The sequence below is a fragment of the Neomonachus schauinslandi genome, chromosome 5, assembly GCF_002201575.2.
Source record: "Neomonachus schauinslandi chromosome 5, ASM220157v2, whole genome shotgun sequence".
In the NCBI taxonomy this organism is placed as follows: Eukaryota; Metazoa; Chordata; class Mammalia; order Carnivora; family Phocidae; genus Neomonachus; species Neomonachus schauinslandi.
This window is the reverse complement of record NC_058407.1, coordinates 96,989,397-97,002,767: the sequence shown is the minus strand read 5'-3', so window position 1 is coordinate 97,002,767 and position 13,371 is coordinate 96,989,397.

The following is a 13,371-nucleotide window of genomic DNA, read 5'->3' as shown; positions in this document are numbered from 1 at the left end:
CTGGGATTGAGCCCCACATCGGGCTCCTGGCTCAGTAGGGAGCCTGCTTCTCCCTCTGCCTCTCTCCCTGCTCATGCTCTCTCTCTATCTCTGTGTCTCAAATGAATAAATAAAATCTTTAAAAAAAAAAAAAGGAAAAAGCAGGTAGAGCTTGTTTTCAGGGTCCTCCCATGGCCTGCCCTTTCACACCACCCCTTCCCCCAGCCCACCCAAGGCCCCTCCCCAGCTGGGGTCCCCATTCTGGGCTGCGCCTTCCCATCCACCATCAGGGGCTTCCGACACCCATTCTCCCATTTAGCTGTTGGCTGTCTTGGCTTAGAAGTTAATGTTATATGAAAACAATGGACCGTAGATCACCACACCAAAAACTAATGATGTATTGTATGGTGACTAACATAACAATAAAATTTTAAAAATTAAAAAAAAAAAAAAAGAAGCTAATATACTCTAAGCGCAAATAGCCCATGCTGGCATCCTGAGACAATACAAGTGAAAGCATTCTGGAAACTCTAAAGTGGTCTGGAGATGTCCCTAGCCCTGCATGTGTGCAGGGGGCAGGGCTCTGGTCTTACAGTGAGGAATATCCTCTAATGGTGGGCACTGGGCACCATGCTGGGTTGGGGGAGAGGTGCCGCAGGGCACGGGTTTGAATCATGCCACGGCTCTCAAACAGTTTGGTGAGACTCTTCGGGGTCACAGCAAAGGATCAGAGTGAGGCAGGGCCTTTGAGTAGGGGAGCGGGCAGGTGCAGGCTGTGGAGAGTCGGGGGGGTAAGGAGAGCTTGGGCAATAGGGGATGGTGGGAGAACCAGAGCAAAGGGACCAGGAGGCACAGTCAAGAGCAAGGCAGCTGCAGGTTGAACAGACTGGGAGCGGGAAGTGGGTTCACCAGGCAGGGAGGAGGGGGAGGTGAGTAATCGGGGCCCTCGGAGGTTTCCAGAGCCTCCGAGAAAGAACAGCAGGAGGTGGTGTCCTATGGGAGCCGGACCTCCAGGCAGCGGGGCTCTTCCTCGAAGCTTCCCTCATGGCATCATTACTGCCTCATTACTAAGCACGGGCAGGGCAAGTGTGAAGTGAAGAACAGGGATGCCCCTCTCACCAGCCATTTCTTTTTCTTTTTTTTTTTAAAGATTTTATTTATTTATTTGAGACAGAGAGAATGAGAGAGAGAGAGCACACGAGAGGGGGGAGGGTCAGAGGGAGAGCAGACTCCCTGCCGAGCAGGGAGCCCGATGCGGGACTCGATGCAGGACTCGATGCGGGACTCGATGCGGGACTCGATGCGGGACTCGATCCCGGGACTCGATCCCGGGACTCCAGGATCATGACCTGAGCCGAAGGCAGTCACTTAACCAACTGAGCCACCCAGGCACCCTCTCACCAGCCATTTCAAGGCCACTGTTTCCAGCAAAGCCAGACAGGCCAGGGCTACCCTGAGCGGAGACAGCACATCACACTCTCCCAGGCCAGAAACAAGACTCCAGATGGGCCTCAGAGAGACCTGGGCACTTGCAGATTTTGAGGATGCTCACGTGGACCCACACCAAGCATCCTGGGATGGATGGACGGCATTTCACGTAGGGTCAACACTTATGCTGAGGTCTTACCCTGCTTTCCCGCATGAATTTGACAGTCAAAATTTGAGGTTCCAAGCTTAAAATTTGGATCCAATGGCCCTGCTGATCACCCTACGCCCTGCCCCATAGTTCCTGTTGAACAGCACCTTTCTTAGACTCTGCATGTGGCCAGAGCAACAGAAGGATGGTCTTCCAGTCCCCTCCACACAAAAAAGAGCCATTTGCAAATCTGCCTCTTGGGCTCTGCTTCTCTTGACTCAAAAACAGCCCTCTCTCCACCAATGTTAGAACATCCCCTTCCTAATGATGACTTGGCCACAGCGTGCATCCTTACCTTGAACCTTGATAAGTAAGAGTTAACTGGCCTCCCTGCCACTCAGCTTGCTCCCCTCTGATCCTCGGGTCACAACCCGACCAAGTTACTCCCGTCCCATTCAATCCACTCTTCTTAGATAAAGACCAGATTGTCTGATATGCACACAGGACCTTTCATGATCTGGGCCCTGCCCACCTGTTTGAATACTCCTTCATCTAACACCCATCCACGGCCTGCTTACCCCTTCCAGCGCCGCCCCCCCCCCCACCACGCACATGGCATCATGCCATGCTCCAAGCACAACTGGCTGTCCTTGGGGGGGGGGGGGGGGGGGGTAGGTATATGTCATCTTTCACATCTCTATTCATTTCAGAACCACTTCACTTCCTGGGCACTATATAATACATTGGAAATGTAAGGCTTGGCCTAGCAGACTAATAAGGAAAAGGGACTAATAAGAAGATAATTTCAGGAACAAGAAAAAAGCTAAAGCTGGAGTATGAACAAGGACCTATAGGAGCAGAAGCCTGCAGCTCGGCTTAGAGCTAGCAGGAAAGGCCTCCCAGAGTACATGACTTTTGAGAAGCATCTAGAAGAAAGAAGTAGGCATATTCCAATGGGCAAGGGAGAAAAAGATATTGCAGGGGAAAAGGCGATCATTTGCATGTCCTTTGCAATCAGCTGCTAGGCTTGGCTGTTGCAGATCATCAACCTTCTGAGAGCAAGGCATGCCTCCTCCTCCTCATGTTCTTTTTCCACCCACATAGCCCCAGCAGGGGGCAAGCTATATGGTGGGACTGGAGGGGCAAAGAAAGGACCCTTCTGGTTTATAATACACACTTTTTAACATGGCCTACAAGGCCCCTTACTATCTTTTCTGTCAACCTGCCAATATCAATCATCTCCTGCTGACCACTCCCCCCTCCCTCCGTCCCTCTCTCTGTCTCTGTCTCTCATACACACACACACTCACACACACTCACACACACACCAGACACTGAACTACCAGCAGCTTCCAGAAGATGACCTGCTTTTTCTTGCCCTTGGTCTTTGATCTTTGGAAATGTTCTCCCTTCTGCCCCTAAACATCTCCTCTCAACCAAGACTACTTGATAAGTCCCTTCCTGGCAGCATTCTTAACATCTCTCCCCCCTTTACAAAGGCCTTCTAACAAAGAGCACTTATGGTCAATGCTCAGACCCAAGATCCTAAAAGTTTTATGAAGACCCAGGTCAAGAAAAGAATAAGCATTTCAGGAAGTGCTTCCCTCAGTGACAAAACCCATGGACTGGGATCTGGATGAGTTCCCTAAATGAAACCTATTCATGGGCAGCCCACTACACTGTGGTTTGGAGTGTGGCTGATGAGATTAAGGTATAAACATCCCTTCCCCTACATCAAGAAGAAGTAGCCAGTCTACAGCATAATTGATCAAAACTCTTCTGTTAGCTAATCATAACCTGTTGTGCAAGTTCATTAACATGAAAAGAGCATGATGATGCAATGGTGAGCAAGAGGTAACCCTTCCTCCACCCCCTCTATACATACCACACATGCGAGTGTGCATGCACACATGCACGCACACCACTCTATGAGGGTGCCTGACTCCTCTCCTGGACATACTTGGTGGATTCCCACAATGTCCCTCATCTTCCTCCATCACCCACAGACATCTCCCACCTCTCATCACCAGGGGTATAACCAAGATTGATGATCTCTGTCTTATGCCCAGCTCTCCAAAGAAGGTGGAACAGATTTCCATGGCCCAAAATGGACTGGGTCTGAGGCTAAAGCCTAAGACAGCTCCTGCAATCATAGCTCCCTGCCCAGGCTACCCAGACCTTTGGATCTGGATGAGATATGACGGATACAGAGGGATTCAGCTGGGAACAGGAACATGGATGAACCTGAGAATTTTATAAATATCCCAATACATGTATAATCTATAGGAAATTGCTCAAAAGTTTTCTCTATGCTACAGCATGGTTAACTGACATGAGTAAGTTCGTATCATATAGACAGCAAGCCTTATCTGCTCAGCTGTGCTCTCCTTGAGGAAAGAAATAGTGCCTATCTTGTTCACCACATAATCTTAGCCCCAAGCATGAGGACTGGCACGTAAGTGGCTTCAGGAGCAGGACAAGTGTCTTCCCACAGCTTGAGAAAAGGGAATTCTCAACATCAAACATCAACTAAGATGGTTAATGCCGCATAGAGGCTTGAAGAATTGTTCACGAACACACTGGAAACACCCCTAGGGACTGGGTCAGACTTTTTAAAGCACTGGAGATCCCATAATAACTAGGGGGGGAAAGCTTGAGAGACACATTTTTTAATTTCACATAACTCCACCTCTACTAGGCCTAGACAAATACAAATTGTTCTTAGTTAAAACCAGATATGTCCTCATTTGACTATCAGTGATGTGATGGTCACCACATTCCAAAGGACAGAACCAGGAGAAGTAGTTCTGGAGAAGGAGAAACAGAAGCATATAAGAGCTGCTCTGTGGGAAGGCAGAGATGGTGGTGGGAAGCCAGACTTCAAATATTAGCATTCAGCAACTGGGGAAGGTGAGGACCTGTGGAGACACTGGCTGGTTCTCAACCCTGGATACATAATTAGAATCACCTAAGAAAGTTAAAATATTGATGTCTGGGCTCCATTTTAAGATGTGGACTTAATTTGCCTGAGGTGCTCTACTGTGCCACCAGGGGTGAGATCCCTGGTCTACAGAATCAAAGGTGTGAGCATAGATCAAGTCACAAAGGTCTTGGCATATGAAAGAAAGGAGCATCACCTAGAACTTGAATAAAGTAAGCTTGGGACAAATAAAACTAAGGGCCACTTAGCACGGCCAAGATAAACATTTTGAGCTAGACACCTGCCTTGGCTTGGGTGTTAAAAAAAAAAAAATGGGTGCTACATGAACCCAGAAGCAGGGGAAGCCTGTCCCTGCAGAAGGAAAAGAAAGCTACCATGCCTGGCAACCCATGAGCACACCTTGGCCCACTGGCTATAGAAGCGGTGTGTGCTTTAACCAGGGGTAAGACCCTCCACTTTTGCAGCTTTGGTTTGGCTCCCCAACTTTTAAAGCATACTGGAGGGCCTAGACCATAATACTAGCTTGAGATCAGAGGGGGTAGGAATGAGTTCTACAAAGTCCACGTAAATTCAAACACTACATGTCATTAAATGTAGTGAACTTGTGCCTGAATGATGTGACACAGTTTATAGATGAACTGGAGGCCCCCCTACCTGCCATAACAAATAGAAAAGCAAGCCTCTTCCTTGAAATTGACACCATAAATACGAGCCATTCCAGGAAGAACCTCAAGATCAACATAGAAGACCATCATAATACAGCATGCATTTAAAAAGCAACTTTTTTCCAAGGTGACCCACAGGCAGAAAGTTATCATTTCACCTCACTTCAGAGGGTCAGGAAAAGCCAAGTCCCATAACTCAGCACCTTGGTTCCATCCTTCATAATGAGATTTTTATTGGAAGAAAAAGTTTTTAAATATGCAACTGTATCTCCAGTTCATATATTATTTTTATAACTTCTCCTTCTCTTTTTAACCCAATGTGTTGATTTCATAAGGGTAAATTCTGAAAAGCACGGAGTTCCAAAGGAGAAATCAAATTCAAACTTAGCAGCTCAAAGAACTGCTTGGGTTTCAAGCACAAGTGAAGCATGTATTTCACATTTAAAACAAGACTCACAATGCCTTCATCTGCCTTCTCTAGCTCATACTAGTCAGATATCACTTTAATAAAATAAAGATTTTTTAAATATTTTTAAAAGAAGCAACTGAGTCTGTTGGCCAACTAATATCATACCAATTCACTATTAATTCATTCCTTCATTCAAGATAGAACTAGGACAAATAATCCTAAAATTTGTATGGAACCACAAAAGACCCCAAATAGCCAAAGCAATCTTGAAAAGGAAAAACAAAACTGGAGGCATCACAATTCCAGATTCCAAGTTGTATTACAAACTGATAATAATTAAAACAGTATGATACTGGCATAAAAATAGACAGAGAGATCAATGGAATAGACAGAAAACCCAGAAATGAACCCACAACTATATGGTCAATCAATCTTTGACAAAGGAGGAATGAATATACAATGGGAAAAAGACAGTCTCTTCAAGAAATGGAGAAACAGCAACATGCAAAAGAATGAAACTGACCACTCTCTAACACCATACACAGAAATAGACTCAAAGTGGATTGAAGACCTTAGTGTGAGACCTGAAACCATAAAAATCCTTGCAGAGAGCACAGTAATCTTCTCTGACACTGGCCACAGCAACATTTTTCTAGATATGTCTCTGGAAGCAAGGGAAATAAAAGCAAAAATAAACTATTGGGACTGCATCAAAATTAAAAGTTTCTTCACAATGAAGGAAATGATCAACAAAACTAAAAGGCAACCTACAGAATGGGAGAAAATATTTATAAATGACATATCCAATAAGGAGTTAGTATCCAAAATATATAAAGAACTGATACAACTCAATACCAAAAAACAAATAATCAAATTTAAAAATGGGCAGAAGACGTGAACAGACATCTATCTCTTCAAAGACACACAGGCAGCCAACAGACACATGAACAGATGCTCAACATCACTCATCATCAGGGAAATGCAAATCAAAACAACAATGAAGTATCATCTCCCACCTGTCAGAATGGCTAAAATCAATAACACAAGAAACAAGTGTTGGCGAGGATGTGGAGAAAAAGGAACCCTTGTGCACTGTGGTGGGAATGCAAACTGATGCAGTCACCGGAAAACAGTATGGAGGTGCCTCAAAAAATTAAAAATAGAACTACTGTATGATACAGGAATCATACTACTGGATATTTACCAAAAAAATACCGGCACACTAATTTGAAGGGATGTGTGCACCTGTGTGTTTATAGCAGCATTATTTACAATAGCCCAACTCTGGAAGCAGCCCAAGTGTCTGTCAACAGATGAATGGATAAAAAGGATGTGATATATATATATGTGTATATATATATGTGTGTGACCATATATATGTATATATATATAATGTATATATATATGTGACCATATATATAAGTGTGACCATACCACACTAAAATGATCATTTTTGATAAGCCCCTAAGACAGAGACTATTAGCTGCTTACGAAAAATCCATGTTTTCCTCTTCTTTCTGGACACACAGCTAGACCCTATTTCCTAGCCTCCCTTGCAATTAGATGTAGCTAGAAGACCAAATTCCAGCCAGAGGAATGTGAACAGAGTGATATGTGCTACCTCCAGACCTGGCCCATAGAAACCTGTGCATGCTGCTGCATGCCTCTCTGTGCTCTTCTCCCCTTTCAGATAACTGCGAGGACAGCCCTCAGGGCCACCTTGGAAGTCAGAGCTGAAATTGGCTAAACCTCCATCATGCTGGGTCCCTGAAAGCTATATGGATAAGAGCCACCCCAGTAACTTGCTTACCCACCTGGGCTATTTCTTTAGCAAGAAGTAAACTGTCGTGTTTTACTCATTATTTATTTTGTGGTCTATTTGTTAGAGCAGCTGAGTGTTACCCTAACTAATACAGCAATGCAGATAATAATAAATAACTACTCACAAGTGCAGTAACTGGCCCACTGAGATACCATCCAAGCCAAATACCCACACGTCAGAACCTTGCTCAACAGACCCTTTCCCAAACTTCTCCCAACCTGACGGACTTAAGAGCCCCCTCATAACTTCTGCAAACCACAGGTCGGGACAGATACTCAAAGGCAGGGACTGGATATCATCTTTGACCATCACTGCAGCCTGGCACACAGGTGCTCAATGAAAGAGTAGGTTAAAAAACTGAAATGCCGAGGGGCGCCTGGGTGGCTCAGTTGGTTAAGCGACTGCCTTCGGCTCAGGTCATGATCCTGGAGTCCCTGGATCGAGTCCCGCATCGGGCTCCCTGCTCAGCAAGGAGCCTGCTTCTCCCTCTAACCCTCCCCCCTCTCATGTACTCTCTCTCTCTCATTCTCGCTCTCTCAAATAAATAAATCTTAAAAAAAAACAAAAACTGAAATGCCGAAAAGATGAGCAGAAGGATTTCTTCCCTATGCTTTGTGCAAAATAATCTCCCCTATGCTTTGTGCTATAGAATTCTGGAGCTTTGGTTATGTTGAGTTCAATTACCTTGCCTGCAGGCAACCCCATAGACCAACTCTACCTTAAGACAAAAATTAAGGCTGGGACCTTAGCTTCTCATTAAAATTAAATAAACACAACTTCACTCTTTTCTAAATCATGAAGATCACTTTTGAATTAATATTAGAAAGTCCTGTTATTTCTGGTCTTTGCCAATGACCTACATCTGAAACTATTTGTCAACAAAATACTTTTTGACTAAAAACCTGCTGACAAAAACTTGTTTCCAGTACTGATAAAATCACTGGCACCAGGGAGGACATTCTTCTGTAAACAGCGATAAAACAGGACAAAATACACAAGCCAACCATTTTCAGGCACTGAACAACCATCAGGATGGAACCGCAATTCCTGAGAACAGAAAGTCACAAATTTAACCCCATAAAGACACATTATTGACTGGGGTTCAGGGAGCAGGAATCCAAGTAAAGCAAAATCCCACTGAACTGAGAAGGCAAAGATCAAGGCTTGGAGCAGCTAAAATGGCTGGAAATTATGGGGCAGAGCAAAAAAGAGGAGGAATCGGTGCACAGAAAGTTCCCCAGAGAGACCTTCGGGGACCTTCATGAGTCCTTGGCTGTGAGCAAGACTCCACATGCATAAGGGCGAGATGTATGAGGCTGACCAGAGAGAGGCTACCACAATACTGAGATCAGAACAAGATGCTGGAGGTCACACAGTACTGGAAGGCATTGATGTTCCATCCTAGCCAGAACAGCAAGACCTCATTAACATGTCCTAACATTGCAGACATCCAGCTGTGACACCGAGACCCCATTTTAAGAGTAAGAACCACACGCAAGAAAAATGTTTATAGCAGACTACCCCTAAAAACATCTAAGGCCAAGCCCTAAACAGATCAATAGAGAAGACAGATGAGAGGTTGAATGTTCTTGTTTTTTGTTTTTTTTTTTTTCAAGGTGGGGTACATAATCTTTTTTTTTTAATTTTATTTTATTATGTTGTTAATCACCATACATTACAGCATTAGTTTTTGATGTAGTGTTCCATGATTCATTGTTTGCGTATAACACCCAGTGCTCCATTCAACACGTGCCCTCCTCAATACCCACCACCAGGCTAACCCATCCCCTCACCCCCCTCCCCTCTAGAACCCTCAGTTTGTTTCTCAGAGTCCATAGTCTCTCATAGTTCATCTCCCCCTCCGATTCCCCCCCTTCATTTTTCCCTTCCTACTATCTTCTTTTTTTTTTTTTTTAACATATATTATTTGTTTCAGAGGTACAGGTCTGTGATTCATCAGTCTTATACAATTCACAGCGCTCACCATAGCACATACCCTCCCCAATGTCTATCAGCCAGCCACCCCAACCCTCCCACCCCCCACCACTCCAGCAACCCTATTTGTTTCCTGGGATTAAGAATTCCTCATATCATGATGAATCACAGACCTGTACCTCTGAAACAAATAATACATTATATGTAAAAAAAAAAAAAAAAAAAAAGAAGAAGAAGAAGAAGAGAGTAGGAAGGGAAAAATGAAGGGGGGAAAATCGGAGGTGGAGATGAACCATGAGAGACTATGGGCTCTGAGAAACAAACTGAGGGTTCTGGGGGGAGGGGGGCAGATGGGTTAGTCTGGTGATGGGTATTAAAGAGGGCACGTACTGCATGGAGCACTGGGTGTTATGCGCAAATAATGAATCGTGGAACACTACATCAAAAAATAATGATGTAATGTATGGTGATTAACATAACATAATGAAATTAAATTTAAAAAAAGAATTCCTCTTATCAGTGAGATCATATGATATGTCTTTCTCTGATTGACTTATTTTGCTTAGCATACTACCCTCTAGTTCTATCCACGTCATTGCAAATGGCAAGATTTCATTTTTTGATGGCTGCATAATATTCCATTTTTTATATATATATATATATATATATATCTCACATCTTCTTTATCCATTCATCTGTTGATGGACATCTTGGCTCCTTCCATAGTTTGGCTATTGTGGACATTGCTGCTATAAACATTGGGGTACACGTACCCCTTCGGATCCCTACTTTTGTATCTTTGGGGTAAATACCCATTAGTGCAGTTGCTGGGTTGTACGGTAGCTCTATTTTCAACTTTTTGAGGAACCTCCATACTGTTTTCCAGAGCGGCTGCACCAGCTTGCATTCCCACCAACAGTGTACGAGGGTTCCCCTTTCTCCACATCCCCGCCAACATCTGTCGTTTCCTGACTTGTTAATTTTAGCCATTCTGACTGGTGTGAGGTGGTATCTCATTGAGGTTTTGATTTGGATTTCCCTGATGCTGAGCGATGTTGAGCACTTTTTCATGTGTCTGTTGGCTATTTGGATGTCTTCTTTGGAAAAATGTCTGTTCATGTCTTCTGCCCATTTCTTGATTGGATTATTGTTCTTTGGGTGTTGAGTTTGATAAGTTCTTTACAGATTTTGGATACTAGCCCTTTATCTGATATGACATTTGCAAATATCTTCTCCCATTCTGTCGGTTGTCTTTTGGTTTTGTTGACTGTTTCTTTTGCTATGCAAAAGCTTTTTATCTTGATGAAGTCCCAATAGTTCATTTTTGCCCTTGCTTCCCTTGCCTTTGGCGGTGTTTCTAGGAAGATGTTGCTGAGGCTGAGGTCGAAGAGGTTGCTGCCTCTGTTCTCCTCTAGGATTTTGATGGATTCCTGTATCACACTGAGGTCTTTCAACCATTTTGAGTCTATTTTTGTGTGTGGTGTAAGGAAATGGTCCAGTTTCATTCTTCTGCATGTGGCTGTGCAATTTCCCAACACCATTTGTTGAAGAGACTTTTTTCCATTGGACATTCTTTCCTGCTTTGTCAAAGATGAGTTGACCACAGAGTAGAGGGTCCCTTTCTGGGCTCTCTATTCTGTTCCATTGATTTCTGTGTCTGTTTTTGTGCCAGGACCATACTGTCTTGATGATGACAGCTTTGTAATAGAGCATGAAGTCCGGAATTGTGATGCCACCAGCTTTGCTTTTCTTTTTCAACATTCCTCTGGCTATTCAGGGTCTTTTCTGGTTCCATACAAATTTTAGGATTATTTGTTCCATTTCTTTGAAAAAAGTGGATGATGTTTTGATAGGGATTGCATTAAATGTGTAGATTGCTCTAGGTAGCATTGACATCTTCACAATATTTGTTCTTCCAATCCATGAGCATGGAACGTTTTTCCATTTCTTTGTGTCTTCCTCAATTTCTTTTATGAGTATTTTATAGTTTTCTGAGCCTCTTTGGTTAGATTCTTTGCCTCTTTGGTTAGATTAATTCCTAGGTATCTTATGGTTTTGGGTGCAATTGTAAATGGGATCGACTCCTTAATTTCTCTTTCCTCTGTCTTGTTGTTTGTGTATAGAAATGCCACTGATTTCTGTGCATTCATTTTCTATCCTGCCACTTTACTGAATTCCTGTATGAGTTCTAGCAGTTTTGGGGTGGAGTCTTTTGGGTTTTCCACATAAAGTATCATATCATCTGCAAAGAGTGAGAGTTTGACTTCTTCTTTGCCGATTCAGATGCCTTTTATTTCTTTTTGTTGTCTGATTTTCGTGGCTAGGACTTCTAGTGCTCTGTTGAATAGCAGTGGTGATAGTGGACATCCCTGCCGTGTTCCTGACCTTAGGGGGAAAGCTCACAGTTTTTCCCCATTGAGAATGATATTCGCTGTGGGTTTTTCATAGATGGCTTTTAGGATATTGAGGTATGTACCCTCTATCCCTATACTCTGAAGAGTTTTAATCAAGAAAGGATGCTGTACTTTGTCAAATGCTTTTTCTGCATCTATTGAGAGGATCATATGGTTCTTGTTCTTTCTTTTATTAATGTATTGTATTACTCTGATTGATTTGTGCATGTTGAACCAACCTTGCAGCCCAGGAATAAAACCCACTTGGTTGTGGTGAATAATCCTTTTAATGTACTGTTGGATCCTATTGGCTAGTATTTTGGTGAGAATTTTTGCATCCATGTTCATCAAGGATATTGGTCTGTAATTCTCCTTTTTGATGGGGTCTTTGTCTGGTTTTGGGATCAAGGTAATGGTGGCCTCATAAAATGAGTTTGGAAGTTTTCCTTCCATTTCTATTTTTTGGAACAGTTTCAGAGGAATAGGTATTAATTCTTTAAATGTTTGGGAGAATTCCCCTGGGAAGCCATCTGGCCCTGGGCTCTTGTTTGTTGGGAGATTTTTGATTACTGCTTCAATTTCCTTAGTGGTTATAGGTCTGTTCAGGTTTTCTTTCTGGTTCAGTTTTGGTAGTTTATACATCTCTAGAAATGCATCCATTTCTTCCAGATTATCTTATTTGCTGGCATATAGTTGCTCCTAATATGTTCTTATAATTGTTCGTATTTCTTTGGTGTTGGTTGTGATCTTTCCTCTTTCATTCATGATTTTATTTATTTGGGTCATTTTTCTTTTCTTTTTGATAAGTCTGGCCAGGGGTTTATCAATTTTATTAATTCCTTCAAAAACCAGCTCCTAGTCTCTTTGATCTGTTCTGCTGTTCTTTTGGTTTCTATTTCATTGATTTCTGCTCTGATCTTTACCATTTCTCTTCTCCTGCTGGGTTTAGGCTTTATTTGCTCTTCTTTCTCCAGCTCCTTTAGGTGTAGGGTTAGGTTTTGTATTTGAGACCTTTCTTGGTTCTTGAGAAAGGCTTGTATTGCTATATACTTTCCTCTTAGGACCGTCTTTGCTGCCTCCCAAAGATTTTGAACAGTTGTGTTTTCATTTTCATTGGTTTCCATGAATTTTTTTAATTCTCCTTTAATTTCCTAGTTGACCCATTCATTCTTTAGTAGGATGCTCTTTAGCCTCCATGTATTTGAGTTCTTTCCGACTTTCCTTTGTGATTGAGTTCTAGTTTCAAAGCACTGTGCTCCAAAAATATTCAGGGAATGATCCCAATCTTTTGGTACCGGTTGAGACCTGATGTGTGACCTAGGATGTGATCTATTCTGGAGAATGTTCCATGGGCACTAGAGAAGAATATGTATTCTGCTGCTTTGGGATGGAATGTTCTGAATATGTCTGTGAAGTCCATTTGGTCCAGTGTGTCATTTAAAGTCTTTATTTCCTGGTTGATCTTTTGCTTAGATGATCTGTCCATTTCAGTGAGGGGGGTGTAAAAGTCCCCTACTATTATTGTATTGTTGTCGATGTGTTTCTTTGATTTTGTTATTAATTGGCTTATATAATTGGCTGCTCCCATGTTAGGGGCATAGATATTTACAATTGTTAGATCTTCTTGTTGGATAGACCCTTTAATTATGAT